At 40.7% G+C, this 17,326-nt stretch overlaps 1 protein-coding gene across 14 annotated transcripts in view; it reads right to left on the bottom strand.

Moving 5' to 3' along the window:
- The window catches only part of SPSB4 (splA/ryanodine receptor domain and SOCS box containing 4), a 304,370-nt gene that overhangs the window by 147,081 nt on the left and 139,963 nt on the right, over positions 1 to 17,326 (bottom strand). For 6 of the 14 annotated variants that reach the window (XM_065558054.1, XM_065558055.1, XM_065558057.1 and 3 more), the window contains exon 1: positions 9,360 to 10,198. The exons of 3 other annotated variants lie outside the window; for them this stretch is intronic. The gene's annotated coding sequence lies outside the window, so the exon portion shown is untranslated. Of the gene's footprint in view, positions 1 to 9,359; positions 10,357 to 17,326 lie in introns of those variants that run through there. 5 more of the 14 variants (XR_010590678.1, XR_010590679.1, XM_065558056.1 and 2 more) reach the window with 4 other exon arrangements.

Raw genomic sequence — 17,326 nt, 5'->3', positions numbered from 1 at the left:
TAGGCTGCAGCAAGGGAGGTCTAGGTTGGACATTAGGAAAAAGTTCCTAACTGTCAGTGTGGTTAAACACTAGAATAAATTGCCTAGGGAGGTTGTGGAATCTCCATCTCTGGAGATATGAGTAGATTAGATAAATGTCTATCAGGGATGGTCTAGACAGTATTTGGTCCTGCCATGTGGGCAGGGGACTGGACTCGATGATCTCTCAAGGTCCCTTCCAGTCCTAGAATCTATGAATCTATATGAATAGCCATTCTGAGTGAGACCAATGGTCCATCTAACCCAGTATCCTCCCTTCCAACTGTGGCGGGTGCCAGATGTTTCAGAGGGAATAAACAGAATAGGGCAATCACTGGGTGATCCATTCTAGTTCCAGCTTCAGGCAGTCAGAGGTCTAGAGACACCCAGAACACAGGGTTGTGTCCCTGATCATCTTGGCTAATAGCCATTAATGGACATATCCTTCATGAACTATTTTTTTTCTTTATTTTTTCTTTAATCCAGTTATATTTTTGGCCTCCACAACATCCCCTAGCAAAAGTTCCACAGAACAGAAGTGCATTCTGTGAAGAAAAACTTCCTCTTTTGTTTGTTTTAAAACTGTTGCCTATTATAATAATTTCACTGGATGATCCCATAGTTCTAGTGTTATGTGAAGGGTAGATAAAACTTCCTTATTTACTTTCTCCACGGCATTTGTGATTTTATAGTCCTCTATCCTATCCCCCCCCCCCTTACTCATCTCTTTTCTAAGCTGAACAGTCAGTCTTTATAATCATTTTTATTGCCCTTCTCTGTACTTTTCCCAACTCTGTTCCTGTTTTCCTGAGTGTTTCAACTTTAGAAAAACCAGGGATGTCAATTCCAGTCTTTCTTGGTTTTGCTGAACAACTTTATGTTAAGACATGTTTGTTATGAGCTCTTGGCCTTAACTGAAAGGATGAGAACAATGAATCTTTAACACTTTGGCTACAAGATAACTTTGTTAGTCATCAACATTGAGCACACAAATAGAGCTCCAGCTTCTAGTGCTCAACCTCAAGCCGCTACACATCTCAAACCTTGTCTCCCAAGAGCCATCACTGCTCCACAGACACCAGTCTTGTCTCCTCCCCATTCCAGTCTGTGCATTTTTCCATTCTACCATCTGCAGGTGCAACATCCCTTCTATTCTGCATAGGCTTTTTCCTCAATTGTGCCTGTAAGAAGTGAGATCATCATCAGGTTCCACTCCCCCCCAAGTCTAAATGGTACCATGGACCTCCGAAATTCCCAGTGCATCCTGTTTGCTTTTAAGTCTGGCTTGAAGAATGAAAGCACTTTGGGGCAGGGATTCCATTTTTTGATAGCATACAGCACTGAACACACTGTCAGCTCTAAACAAATTATAATAAAGCCACTATTCAAGCTTAAAGAGAAAGGATTGTTATAATTGCAAATTCATTCCTCGCTGCTCCACCAGGTAGTATTCCAAGAGTTTGTTCATCTGGCAGCCAACCAGTGAGTCTATGCCACCCCAAGTAGTACCTATAATCCTACACTGTGAGAGGGCCAGCCAATGAGTACATCACTCCCTATCTCCAAATGATGAGCGAGAGTCCTTAAGGTGTAATGGAGGAGTTTCCTCAACTCAGAGTGATCTTCCATCATTCATTTTTGTTAGCAAGCTGTGAACCCAGAGCTGTTCTGGTGCTGGTTCTCAGGCTGCATGGTAGAATCTAGTCAACATATTTTACCAACAATCCATATGAAATAAGATTTCATCTTCCAAAAGAAAAAAAACATTAAAAAGTTAGCAAGAAAGATGCATTTTGTGCTCTATATCAGGTGTGAGCAAACTTTTTGGCCTGTGGGCCACATCTGTGGGTAGAAATTGTATGGCCGGCCATGACTGCTCATGAAATTGGGGGTTCCTGGCCAATGGGAGTGGCACTGGGGTGGGGGGCTGCGTGCAGAACCCCCTGGCCCTGGCCGCCCCTACCCATAGGAGCCAGAGGGGGGACATGCTGCTACTTCCAGGAGCTACGTGGAAAGCCCCCAACCCTGCTACCCAGCAGGAGCTCGAGGGCCGGATTAAAAGGTCCGATGGGCCAGACGTGGCCCATGGGCCATAATTTGCCCACCCCTGCCCTATCTGAAAGAAAGTTAAAAATACTACTTTATAGAGGAAAAAAAACATCTGGCTGTGACAACATCTTTTCCTATAGCCGTATGTACATCAGCTAACATCAATTGCCTACCTAGTAATCCATACTTTGCACCAACAGTCTATAAAATTAATTTTTAAGAGAAAGTTTAACACGTACACCAAAAATTGTGGGGAGTGGGATTGCAAACAGTACGACATGGATTTATAGTTAACAAAATTACAAGAAAAATAAGTGTGTATGAGATGTAAGTCTTAGGCGAGTGGCAGACAACAGCAATTTGACCAACTTTAATGTATACACACATACCTCATACATCATTTGAGAGCTTATTATGTCTACTTTAAGATGAGGTATGATGTGGAGCTGTCAAGTGGTACCATTCCCACAGAGAGAAAGATTAAAAAAAAAGCCATAATCAGAAGTGAACGCAAATATTTCAAAGTGGTCATTCTTAATTTAATGACAATGTATTATTTCAAGACACAAAATTGGATTTTTGTGACCTCAAAGCAAACAAACAATCTAAAAAGTATAACAAAATCCAATACATTTCAATGATACCTAGAAATGTCACAAGCAATAATGCTTGTGACATTCCTAGTCAACATCATTATCATCTTGTTCATCATTATGATCTCTGTGAATATGTGCTTACTGTTGGGGCGGTGCCAAATTATTATGAATTACTGTGGTTGATATGAATGAATGTGGTAAGCATGAGTTTGGCATGGATTGGTACGTCTGAATTTGCTAGAGGATTCTGGGAGCAGGATTCTCTTAGCGTCAGACAGTTGGTGAAAGTGCTGAAATTGCACTTGAATGATTAATAAAAAGCTCTATTTGTGTGTAAGTTTCAACATCAAACTTTGGAATATATCAGCTGGGGGGGGGGGGGGAGGAGAGGGGGACCAGCTCACCAGATAAAGAAAACGTAAAAACATGCGATCAGTGAGCTTGGTACAGGCTGACCCAGGTCAAAAATGATCCTCTGGATGGCATCATGCTAAGAGCTCAAGTGAATGATTGATGAGAGGGTAAACATTGATTGAGCTTTAATCTGTGTCTGTTTTGCCGCCCCACCCCCCTTCCAAAATATTAATAGGAGAAAACCAGTTATAAAACACCCACCGGACATATTTTTGGGACACATGACTCCTTTGAGAATACAAGCTATAAATGCTAAGCAGACTACACCTCTACCCCAATATAACGCTGTCCTCGGGAGCAAAAAAAAAAAAAAAAAATCTTACCGCGTTATATGTGAAACCACATTATATAGAACTTGCTCTGATCTGCCGGAATGCGCACCCCCCCCCCCCCCCGGAGCACTGCTTTACTGCGTTATATCCAAATGTGTTATATCGGGTTGCGTTATATCAGGGTAGAGGTATATATTAGTTTCCCAATTAACATTTAAAGAAGTGATGCTGTAAGACAGAAGGCCTTGGGGTAACCAAGACCCTGCTACAAGGGACATTTGACAGATCAAGTACCTAAAAGGTGAAAAGAAGAGAAGAGAAGAAGTCTCCCTCTAGAACTGGTAGCTCTACTTGTTTTGTTTGCCAATCAGGATACTGTGTAAGGCCAACATAGTTACTGAGGGTTTATGCTTGGGGAATTAAGGCTTATCAGGGAGATGTGTAGTCTATAACTTTTATTGCTTGTGTGATTTTTCCCCCTCAAATTACTATACATTAAGCATATTGTTTCAGAATTTTCACTGGTACTGGTAACAATCCGCCCAGCTGTGGGCCGTTAACGATCCATTTCAACCATTACCACAGTTTTCATTCCCTTCACATATACACAGTTCTGTGCAGTGAAGATTGTTTTGACTACAGACAGTTGACTGTGCAGCAACCACTATCGGTACAGACCAAAATAAAGGTCTCATAGAACCTCAGATGCCATTGTGCTCTTGAAGAATAAAGTTCAATATACACATTTTTCTAACCATGTTGCAATGCTGATCCAGTACCTGGTTTAATTACGTATAAAGACATTCTAATCTTTGTTTGCCAAGATGCTCTTTTGACATGTTCTTCAAAACTATCCTCACATGGTGGGAGTTTGGCCAGTGACTTGTCCTTCTTGATTGCCAGTTTGAGGCCCAAGCAATTTGTGTCTCTGCGGGACTCCTTTGCTTTCTCAGTCTCAGCACTGCTAGCAACTTCTTTGCTACCACAAGAAATTGAGACTTTTCTGACACTCTCTCCAACAATTTTTTTCCCCCAGTATCAAATAGATATGGCACAGTCACATCCTGTTAATGCATGTGCATTAGGAAGCATGTTGCAGAAGTCAGGAGCGAGTGCATCACAAATTGTATGCATCGGTATGAAGCAAGGATTGTCAGTTTTGTGGTAACGGTGCCTGTTTCAACCCACATGTTATCTAGGTGTTCCGTTTTTTGAAAGTATAGAACAGCAAAGAACAAAACATCTGCAGCAGGTCACCTAATTACCATGGTTTCTTTGACACCAAGAGACCCAAAATCCATACTGGCATATAAAGCATACAGAAGTATCTTGTGTCTACTTCCGCTGTACTGCAGAAGTCTCGGGCTTCTTCATACACTTCTACTGGTCATGGACTGCTATTTCACCACTGGAAATGCCTCAGCAGTGTTTGCGTTGAGTTTGTGCCTGCACTCCCAGGTGCATTTTGAACCATATATTCAAAGGAAAAGGAATTTTACAAGTGATAACTTGTTGGACAACACATTTAGAAACGTTTTCCGTGGAGGTATAGGGTGCCCACTAATCACCCGGTATGTCTTGCATCCAACCTTAGACCCTGCCCGGCACCATCATTCTGCAGTTTTCACAGAATTACTGTTGTCATATCTGTCAAACACTTGAATTACAGAATTAGCTTTATCGAATCCTTTTAGGACCTTTTATTCAGCAGCCAGTTCACCAAATGTGTGGAATTTGTCTCCAGCCATCATGTGTGTAACAGCCATTGCATCTCTGATGTATAATGCCATTTCTTCTTTGCATGCTTTTAGCTCATGGATTCCTTCAGCTTGAGCTTCTAAGCTGATGCCCTAATTCATTGTTCCAGCAGGATGGAAGAGGAGCATAAACACAGGTCCTACGCGACTAAGCACAATGCCATTGAAACATTATCTCTGTATCTCGCCAAGAACGGGGCTCTGAGGAAAACTGTTTCTGGTCTGATCGTTGCTGTGATTGTTCCTCCTTTGCCAGACTAAAATTTGGACTTCTTGACCATGTCAGCAAATGTTTTGATGCCGGATTTCTTAATTGGGCTGAAAAAGCTGTCTCCCACATCAGAATCAAGTGCATCTCTCCATTTGTTCTTCACCAATATCTGCTACTGTACAAACAACTGATTGGCGCAGCAAGCCTGGGAGGGAGGAGAAGCGGAGCTGCAGCACGCTTGTGGGAGGAGGTGGAGCAGAGGTGAGCCGGGGGGGGGCACAGCAAGTACTGAGCGAGCGCAGAGGAAACGCTTGCGGGAACACGAATTCGGATATAACGCGGTAAAGCAGCCCCACACCCTGGAACGCTGCTTTACCACATTATATTCGAATTCGCATTATATCGGATCGCATTATATCGGGGTAGAGGTGTACATTTATATCTTTCCCCTATGCAGTACTAACTGTGAGCGCAGAGTCTACTACTACTAGTGCACAATCTTCAGTGAGACTGATCTGGCCAGCAAATTTCAATTATAAATATAGAAAATTATTTAATCACTTATTAGATACTTTGACAACTAAGCACTAGATTAAGGTCTTGAAATTAACTTAAACAGTACAAACTGTAGTCATTGTCATGTTGCAGTCTTTCTGGAATGATAAAAAGAGATCACACTGGTTTTGGGTACCATTGTTCAAGCTCACCTGCAAGATTATGGCACCACTTGACATTTCCACATCATACTTAGTCTGAACATATATGAAATAACCTTTCAAAGGATACGACATAGGTGTGTATAGTGCAAGTACATTAAACTCTCAAGATAGGGTCCTTTATGGAGAATTTCTGCATGCCTATCTGGCAAGTTTTAACCCAGAGCAAATGTTTACATTTTAAAAGATAAATCCTCAGGTATTGTATTCTAATGGCAATATTAGCAAACATTTAATTGTGTGTGTGCAAACAGCACTTTTACATTAAATTTTGATAAGACAATATTGATTTAGTTCCAACTGGCCAATCTTAAAACACAGTTTTTATAATGGAAACCAGAAAAAAAAAAATACACACACACACACACACCCCTGCCTCACTACATACCTGGTAGTTTCTTTCCATTATACTCTAGTGGTGTATTTTATTTATGTGGCTCAGCAAGAGAAATCTAAATTAGCACTGTTAATCTAAAGACGGTTTTGTCAGCATGGCTCCTTTACAATTCAACAGACATGAGTCAAGGTTCGTGTCTTAGATCACACAATAAAGCAAGGCATCTCCACAGAATACCAGGTACTGCTCGTCCATGTTGTAACTCTTTCCTTGGCCTGAAGCCAGGATCTGCAAGTTCCACTAAACTTTATGTCAAAGTACCATCTTGGGAAACTTTGGTTATAACTAAAATACCTTTAAATTTCCCTTTTATTTATTTTCTATTAAGAAAGACAGTACATCTACATTACCGTTGTTTAAGCTGGAATTTGCAGTTTCTTAGAATTCCTTTCAAAGCCTTCTTAAATTTGCACTGAAGCAATGTTGCCATAGCGCAAGGGGATTGTAAGTGAAGGATGTCAGCACTGCTGTAGAGAGCAGCCAAGCAAGCTAAGTAGAAGAGACAGCTAAAAATGCAGCATGATTTACAAGACTTGAACCTGGTAAAAACATGCCCTTATTTTAAGCCAAGAGGAATTTGGTAGAAATGTTTTTAACACGAGGATGCTAATCATTCTGATCAAGGTCTTGTAACAGTGAAAGGCTAGTCAGATCTCAGAACCCCACATTCTGATTTTAACCCTACCAAGTGCATTACTGCAACATTCTAAGAACAAACAAACTAGTCATGAGGTCAGTAGAATTCAAGAGCATCTCATCATCAAGATAACCATCACATGCAACCCTCTGTTCAATCCATGAAACAGCTCCAAGCTCCATTGTAACACTTCCCTCCCCTGTAGAAGAGAGGACGGAGCGTTAGTGACCTACACAAAGAAGTGGAGAAAGCAGTATCTGTGGAGGAAGACAAGCCAGAAATAGTTTGCTCAGTTTTGGTATTTTTGGTACATGGAAAATCCATTACACTAAGTTTACAAAGCAACAATGAAGTCTGACAAGTGATTGAGTTGCTTCATGTGGACTAGCATGAGAGATGGTCTATCACTCAGCAATTCTTATGCTACAGGAAACTTATGAAATCATAAAAGACAGTCATAACAGCCTCAACAAAAATTAGCAATTTTAGTCTGCTCTAGTCAGTGTATATTTCTTAGTTGGTGCTGTATCTTCATTCGGGCACCTCTGTGCAAGTGATCTCAGCATGACTATTATAAAATGTATTTCCCAAAAAAGGAACCTTATATCATTGTATCGCACCAAAGCACTGAGGAATACTGAGTAAGAAGACTGATGATATCAGATGAATTTAAGTGAAGTCTGTAAAGAAAGAAGAAATAAGGTCAGGAAAACACTTGCATTAGGGAGCTGCCAAACTATTGTTCCTGGATGCCTCTGAACAGTTAAATGCAGTAGTTCAGCTCTTAGTTTCACAAGCTCGCTATAAAGGTACTTACAGTACGATCCATCTGAAGACCTTCAAGTGCTTCAAAGGCATTAATAAATTAAGCCTTAGCCCCACTGTGATGTAGGGACATGCAGATGGAGAAATGGAGGCAGAGAGGTTGCCCAAGGTTACACAACAAAATCAATGGCAGAGACAAGCATATTTAAGCCAGGTCCCCCACCTCCCCGTTTTGTGCTTTAGCTACTAGAACACACTTCTGTTAATAATACCACTGTACACGTTATAAAACCATTGCCCAATAGCTTTTAAAAATGAATTTACAACGTTTTACTTTATTCTGTCATCAGCACAAAATAAGTCTAACTGCAACTCTCATGTTCCTGACAGACTGCTTTTGTTACAGAAAGGACATTAAAAATGCATCATGGCTTGACATGTACTGCACAAACCAAACAAACATTAGTTGCAAGCTTAGAAATAGCCCTTAGGGGATGTTATTTTTCTAAGGATAAACTCTTTCACAATGCAGTGTTATCTTGTTATGGATAGTTTCTGTCACCCAGGGCAATAGAAGCATTGTGAAAAATTGGTTTTGACTAGCACTCTGGGCTGCAGCCAATATCAAATTAGTAACCAAAGTAATAACTGATCAAGTCTAGATTCCGGATGCTTCTCACCCCATAGCAATGTGTAATGTATATTTTACAAAATACAAGGGAGAAAAAAAACCTAAATTAACACGCCAAATGTCACATCAACTTTACCTACTGATCTTAAACTAGAACGTTCCTCCTCCTCCAGAATGAATGGGATTCTACACTTGAGCAATTCAATAGGAAACAGTGTGGCACATTATTCAACAACTTTGATGGTTTCAAAAAGTATTACTATTCCAAATGAGGATCAGACCAATTTTGAAGAACATCCTTGCCAGAAGTTTTTAAAAGTAGCAACAGGGCAAACTGATTGAATACATTTCTTCACTGGAACTCACACGTAGCATAAAAACTTGGGTTTGGTTACTAACAAAATTATAACTTGTGTTACTTTTGCCAAAGACACTTTTAATATTTCAAATTTTTCTAAGTAGCTCAGCTGAAGTCTCCTCTTTTGCCTCTAAAAGTCATTTTCTACATGTCTAAAAATATTGCACTGATAGATGCATCACAATCTGCCCTATACACAGATTTTTGTTTACACTGGGATTGTTTGAGCCCCACCAACATCTAGGTTCACAGCCAGGCAGCATAAATTTATGGAGTTTTGTTTGTTTTTCGCATTTTTTGTTGTTGTTTTTGTGCAAATCAAGACCACAATTAAACATGAACTTTACAAGCATTTCTGAAAGGCAGAAGAATGTGTATTAATATTATTTCAACCACAGATAGTGGGGTTTGTTGTTGTTCGATTTTAAATACTAGTTTCTAAACCTGTAGCCACTGTTTCGAAAACGTACATCACTAAACATATCACGGAATAAAACATTCGTAATCAGTGGAAAACATTCACCTTTCAAGAACTTACCATAAAAATATTAAAGCACCTCTTAGGCTGGTCCGTTATGGGAATACAAAAATCCAGAGGGAAAGGTCGAACCACAAGTAAACAAACAAAACAGAAAAGGGAGCTGTGACTCGCAAAAGTATTTCCTTAAACAATATTTTCCTCTTGAACGGCAACCGATCTAAGCTTCCAAACGCTGGCAGCTGTAGTTTAGCACGAGCAAATCCTTCCGAAGAGACAGGTTTAAAAGCAAAGATCTAGTTGAAGGCTGCTTAACGAAGTGTGAGAGAGCCACATCTGTGTGATGTGTGCTGGGGCTCCAAACATACAAGCCAGAGGAAAGACGGGGAAAAGACACTTCCTTACTCAGTAGGATACAAGCTTGTAATAGAAAATCGAAGCAACCCAGCATAGCCAGGAAACACTTCACAACTGTTCCCGCAGAAAAAGTGCCGTCACTCCCCACAAAAGAAAACTGGCCTCTGAACACCGTCCTCCTGCCCTTTGCAGACCTGGTTTTGTTGCTCCTTCAAAGGCTAATTTACTTCATGCCTCAGATTCCTCTTTCTGTCTCTCCCCTCCAGAGAGACAGCCCAGATGGGAAGAGCCTGCAGCTGAAGCGAGTGCAGTGCCCCATCGGGAAAGCTGATCCTGCTGATCTCATCACTAAGGGCTACTAATCCAATGACCAGGGAATTAAGAACAGATGGTGACGCCCCTTCCCCCAACACCAGCATTACCACACAGACGTGGAAACGCACACAAGCCTGAGCCTACCAACTGGGTAATAGAGCTCCTCTTGCTATTGCACAAACTGCAATTCCTCGCACGCTTTCCTGTGCATCTGTCTAGAGCTCACCAAGAGCACTCTTAGTTCACTGAGCCAGCCCAGCTCTGCATTATTTAACCCCTTGGGTCACAAAGGAGGCATGGGATCCTCCTGTGCAACCAGTGGTGCTGGAATTAGGGGTGCTGTTGCACCCCCTGGCTTGAAGTAGTAATAACCAGGGCTTAAATTCAGCCAGAGCCCACGGGAACGGAGCACCCATAAATATTTTCAAATTTGTGGGCGGGGCCTCAGCCCCACGGGAGAGACTACACCAGGGCTGAAGCCCTGAGCCCCAGCACACCTCCCTTCCCAACCTGCCAGGCTGAAGCCCTGAACCCCAGGGAACCCACTCCCCTCTGGATGGGAGAGGGCTCTTGGAAATAATCATTACGAATTTAAGCCCTGGTAATAACAAACACCAAATAAATGGTTTCCATCAGCAGCAGCACCCCCACTATAAAAATTGTTCCAGCACCCCTGTGTGTAACTTCTCCTTTGGCACCTGAAGATTTCTGTTTGTTTAAACACACACACAGCCTGCCTGTACCAGAACACAATGTTGACATGAACTTTAGAGGTGCTGAGTGCCCCTTGCCAATGCTCCCACAAAAGTCAATGGAAGATAAGGTTGCTCCAGCACCTCTGAAAAATCACCCTACCAATGTACTGGTGTGGAGTGTAATGAAGAGTAGGAACAGGAGGGAAATCTCACAAATCTATCCATTCTTACACCCCACCCTCTTTGTCTGTAAGTGGCCTGATTAGGCCATGATCCTGGAAAGACAGAGTCACTTAGCTTTACTGGTAAGTAGTCCCATGAAAATCGAAAGGAACTAGTCAGATGGGGTAAAGTTAAGTACATGTGATATGTACATTTTTGTAGGATCGTGGCTTCAGGTTTTAAGCTGTGGGAACAGAGACCGGTCTTTTCATAGGCCTGTATAGCTCCCAGCAAACTTTTTGATGCTAAATAAACAAACAACTCCTAAATATGGCCCCCATCCTGCACTGTGATCTGTTCAAGCAAACTGCATCACTGACTTAGAATCCACTGCTGTGCATATGCAAATTACAGTGCAAGATCTGGGTCTTTTTTCCCCACAAACACTTTTTTTATTAATTCCATTATTTAGTTAAAATGAAACCCAATGTTTTGTGATGCTAATAATGGGTTTAATTCAAAACCCCATTCAATAATTTGCATATGTGCTTTTTTCCCCACAGTTGTGCCTGACTAGCAAGTTGAAACCTTTTCTTTCAGATGCTGACTTCACTACTATTATCCAGACATTTGTCACCTCAAGACCAGGTGATGGACTAAGGAACCCTCAAATACAGAAAAAAAGCCTTTGAAATAATACACAACTTAACGTTTAAAAGGTTTCTTCCTTGTGTGCTGGGACAATAGAAATTCAAAGGGGTCAGGACATATGGTCTTTTTGTGGATTTTGCTGTATTCTCTGGGATCTAAGCTTTCTTTTTTTTAAAAGTTACATTCTTAACCCTACTGGTGGTGATAGCCTTCCCAATGTAAACTAATGCATTTTTCCTACTGGAATCTCCAGCCAGACAATCTGAAACAAAAGCAGTAAGAAGTGTGAATTCTCACTTTCATCTGAACTGAGTGTTAAACTTTAAAGCCTAGACTGGACCACTTAACTACCAAACTACTCCTCTGAAAGGATGTTTCAGGGCAAGTTCTGCACATGCAAACAGTTGAATATTCTGAGGATTGAGGGCTTGCTATTCTCTTTAAAATCAGGGTTAAAGTGAAGTTTACAACATGGTCAATTATAAAATCATTGGGGTTAGTAATTTGACTTGTATGAATGTGAGTTTTCCATAAAATTTGGTCCAGCTGCATTTAAGGCTGTTCAGTTTAAATTAACTGATATTTTAAAATAACTCTCCCAGTTTGTTTTGCAGTGTTACGTATTTAGGAAAGTAGAGATAAATGAAAGAAAACAAACCTCAACACCTAAAGTTGTAGAGATCGGAGAGGGACCTCCCTTATTTATGTCAGCTGCTGTTTGTTTGATAGACTTCATTGGGACATTCCTAGCACCAGCATTAGTAAAAAAAATAGTGAAAGTTCATCTTGTTGGAAGGGTGTGACAATTGAGCCAGTAATCTACCATCTACATAGTCTCTCTCATACAACCAATTAAATGGTTGCATGAAAATTAACTGTACAGTAAGGGTGGTAATTGGTTGAGTTACCTCTCATAGTACAATGGCATAAATATGTACATTGTTGTCACACAGGTATAATTCATGAAGTCAAAATGGCTGAAAACTTAAAACTTGGACCATGACAGACTGCAGATCTCAGCGGTGATTGAACCTGGGGCTATTCTGCACAAAAAGATCTCTCACCCTTGCTTGTAGCAGTTTCCATCGCTTCACATGGACTCAGACATTCTAGGCTTCAGAGTGACACACAGTGACAATCCAGAAATCTTATTCTGGAGATGATTCACACCATAAACAGGGGGAAATTGTGAAACAGTTGCAATGTACTCTGTGGGATAGAGGAACAGCCTTGGAACAAATGTTCTGGAACTCCCACAAATGTTTTTAAAAAGCATACAGTGAGAGTTATACTAAGCCTATATCTCCGCTCTTCCAAAATCTCTCTTTCACCACTTAGGTAACCATTAGAGAAGGATGAAACAGAAAATATAAGAACCAATCAGAAATTTAACCTTCTTCTAGGTTTGAAAAAGTTTGGGTAAATATTTCCATTGCTTCCCACTCAAAAACCAGCAACAGGCCTTTGCGAGGCATGCTAAGACCCTGAGATGAAGGTTTTCTGGCCCAGATCCTCAAAGTATTTAGACTCCTAAATTCCATTGAAATCAAACAAGAAGTAGCCTAAATACCTCTGAGGATCTGTCTCTCTTGATCTCTACTGGTAGGCCAGTCACTGTATTCAAATTTAACTTCTCTGGTTTGACAAGAAAATACATTCTGTGCTCCATCCTTTCCTTTTCTCAGCCTTAAACAGGGCTGTTATTTTTCTAAGGATAAGCCCTTTCACAATCAGTATTATCTTGTAGGATAGATTTGTTACCTATTTTCTTAGATCATATGTTCTTCCGTGCAGGGACCATGTCTACTACTACATTTGTAATATGACTAAAACAATGGACCCCTGATCCTAATTAGGGACTGTAGGTTCTATTATAAAAAAAATCTGCAATGGAAGATTAAAGAGAAATTTTGCAACTCAACAACTTCTTCACTTTTATCTTCCCAGATATTCTTGGGTACTTAGGCCTGAAACTCAAACAACTGAGAACAATCAGGGAGCAGGGAGATTTGGCCAATACAATGCCCATGCAAAACGTACATTTACTTGAGTGTATAGAAAGTGGTGCTATTGCCTATACTGGTTACTGAGGACTGACACATACTGTTTGTATATGGATAGAAATGATAGACCCTTTTGCCTATGTCTCTGACTTGGCAGGGGGGAAAAGGTCATGTTTTCACTAAGAATTTTAAACAGGAATTTGCACCTAGTATAGATATAGCAAGTTGTGTTTGGAAACACGTTAGCTGGTCATGGCCAGTGTAGGACAGTATTTGCACACTAAAGCTGTGCAATTTCATTGCATACATTCTCTATGTAGCGTAATTCAACAGTGATTCAGTCCTGTGGTAGAGATGTTTGGAACTGCACACCAAAAACACCTCAGAAACACCCAAGCTTTAAATAATTATTCACTGAGGTTGATCAGGAAATGATCCTGAGAATTTTCCCTGCCAGAATAAAGGTGTGATCATGACATCTAAAAAGGAAGGTTTAACAAAAATATACACTAGGAAATAGTGATTTTTATTAGATGACCATATAGAAAATCTTTTCTATCTCCCAAATGGGAGATCACTAAGGCCTGTCAGAATTGCAAGACAGCCATCTAAGAGAAATTAACGTTGTCCAATGCATTCAATTATGAGTAAATAAGCATGAGGAAAGTACAGTATATTGAAAGAAATATCTAATTGCAAAAGCCAATGTAGATTAAACTTGATTGCTACTATAGAGAGGATAAGACGACACAGAACTTCAGCGACCTCTCCCCCACCCCACCCCGTAACCAAAAAGTTTGTTGAGATTCCTTGCTCGTGTGACAATTGACACCCACCTCCCATCGCTAAGTTTGCGGGTTTCATGTTGACAATGTCATGAGCCTCCATCAGCCCTTGAGAGTGGCTATTTCAAGTTCCTAATTGAAAATAATCAGGACTTCACTTAAGTATATGCACCAGGAGCCAATGTGGTTCAGTGAAGACACTGAATGGAAATGAGGAGCCTCAATACCTTGAAGGATCTGGGCCTAAATGTCTTACCCACAGTCACACAGAAGTTTGGGGCACAGCAGAGACTTGAAACATGGTGTGAAGTGTGAAGCTAGTGGTGCCCTACCACTGGATCATCATCCTTCCTCTCATGGTTGCTCATTATACCTTTTAAGATGACAAGGAGAAAAACCTTCCTTTATTTAGAAAGAAGATACAGATCTACAGGAACAGCTGTGTCACATTACTAGTCAATCTTGACCTGAAGGGACTACCGATAGCAGTGAATTCAGTCTCTGGTTGTTTGGTTCTGGTTCTCTGATCACCAACAAGGCTGCCTGAGGCTATGTCTACACTGGCAATTGAAAGACAAAACTTCTTTCTTTCAGAGGTGTTGACTTCCCCTCCCTCTACCCCTGAAAGACAAAAATGTTGCGTTGACAAGCGCTGGTGTGAACAGAGCATTGTCAGCAGGAGCCCTCTCCTGCCAACAAAGCTAACCCTGTTTGTTGGGGGTGGAAGTCTTTTGTCAGCAGGAGAGCCGACAAAAAGTGGCTACACTGCACGACTTTTAGCAGCACGGCTGTGGCGACATAGCCATGTTGCTAAAAGCTGTGTAGTGTACTGTAGACAAAGCCTGAGTTGTGGGTTTTTTTAATTATATGAACTGCTACTAGGAACTGGACGGAGACCAACTGCTCATTTCACTGCGCTGAAGTTGTAACGTTTTTGCGTCACTACCATATACCCCTGGATTCAATGCAAACCACTGCTATAAAGGTGAAAGGCTGTATACACTGGTCCAGACTCCCCAGCCATCAAGACCATATAATTTAACCCTTATGTAAAGGGTATTCCACATTGCTTCTCAGAAGTGGGTATTGATATTGGGTCCCGCAACTTTTGCATGACCAATTTGAGCTACTTTAAAGGAGACTGATTTTAAAAAGGTAGGTGTTCAATATTTTCTAAAAATAGGCCCTTTTAAGGGGGTCTTAAATTGGGTACCCAAAATCATTGATCTCTTTTGAAAATCTTGGTTTCAAAGTCCAATACATAGTTCATATCCAATAACATAACCAATTATCCCTCCTATACACACAGTCAGTTTCTCAGAAAATCTACATACAATATCCACGGGTAAGAGGAAACTTTGTCTTTTAAATCCTTCTGTATTTCACTCATATCCCATCTTCATCAAAGTTCATGGTCTTACGGGTTATGTCAGTTTCAACTGTCAGAACTAAAAATTGATTTCTCTATGGATTTGGTATCCAAAATAGTGCCTTTTCTTCATGCAAAATGTAGTTGGAAATAGCAGCCATGCCACCACATTATGGTCAACAGAAGAAAGTCACCTCAACTATTTTATTTAGATTTATACAAAATAAACTTAACTTTCAAATAAATATTTTAATTGACCACTTGCCCTAGTCCATCAGTAAACAAATATGCCCCAGAAGACATAATAAGATAAAAATCCTTCCACAGCAGTAATGATACCTGCGAGAAAGCCTAATTCATGCTAAAAGGCCTATCCTAACTATTTTGGGTTCTGGAAACCCAAGGGGCTCAATGCCAAAGCAAAAGACCCCCTCATGGAAAATTATCTGTTAGCAGCTCTTTCCTGTTTAAATGAGGGAGCTCTGCATGAATGCCTCTGCTGACCTCAACTGCAGCAGTCTGGCATGGGAAGGTGGCTTTTCATGTAAGTGTCTCCCAATTATTCAGATCTTTTAAGGCATTACAGTGCCATGAATTCCGTCTGGACAAGTTAGACAGCTATTGTAGATCCTGGAGCTTTGGTATAATATGTTCCTGGCTTGAAACTCCATTGATGCAGCAAGTAATTATTCTGTCCTAGCTTTGAGTGTGTTGCTGCTTATAGTGTGCATTACAGCAATCTGATCTCAAATTAACAAAGTCAAGGGTAACTGTGACAAGATCAACCTCTGAGAAACAAAGTCAAATTCTTTTTACCGGGGCAGGTGAGTGTAAGTGTCCTTGACTAGTCCTGGAGCATCTAAGACCAGCCCAGGATACAAAACACTAACTGGTGCAGTACATAGTGCACTCCTGTTACAAAAAGCAGTTGCTCTCCTTCAGTTAGTGGAGTCAGTATAATCCTCAACAACTCATCCAGGTGCTTCGCCCAACACATCAACATTATCTCAGCCTTATCTGGATTGACTCAAAACCAGCTAGTTTGCATCCAAGCTCTAAGATCATCTGGACATTCCACTACCCATGCCAAAACGTATGTGATAGAGACTTACAGATGGGTATCATCAGCACACTGAGTAAGTCACAGCCCATTTCTCCTTTCTAAACCTTCTACTGCTTCACATATTTATTGTACCAGCGAGCTGAGAAAACATACCCGTCTGGTCCCCTCATGAGTAAGGCTTTGGGATTGGAGTTAGTAACACGTTACTGCTTGGTGTCTGCTTTTTAACATATAGACAATGACCCAAAGTAACTATTCCTAGAAACTCCTCAATCCCTTACATTGAGTCATATTTATGTTTAGAAATAGAGATCATAATGTATGCACACACAGACATAAACCCTACTTCTCTTGTACCTCAAACCAAGAACACTTCCATTTATACTGCCCCTGACAAATAATTTAGTCAGCTATTTAGCTATTATTGCAAATTCTGTCATGATACTCTGTTAATTTGGACAGAAGTGTCACCCAAATGTAAATACATTATCTGTTTAAGAAAATCTAGAGAATATATGCACTACCATGCTTTATCTTATGTAATATCTTAAGAAAATGTAAGAGACTAGTTACAGGTTTTTGCTTCATCAGGGTCTCCTTAATGTACCCTAGCAGATAACTTCCATT

This window comes from Chrysemys picta, chromosome 9 (assembly GCF_011386835.1).
Source record: "Chrysemys picta bellii isolate R12L10 chromosome 9, ASM1138683v2, whole genome shotgun sequence".
NCBI classification, from domain to species: Eukaryota; Metazoa; Chordata; order Testudines; family Emydidae; genus Chrysemys; species Chrysemys picta.
The sequence above is the reverse complement of the archived record's forward strand: the minus strand, read 5'-3'. Positions and strand labels throughout refer to the sequence as shown.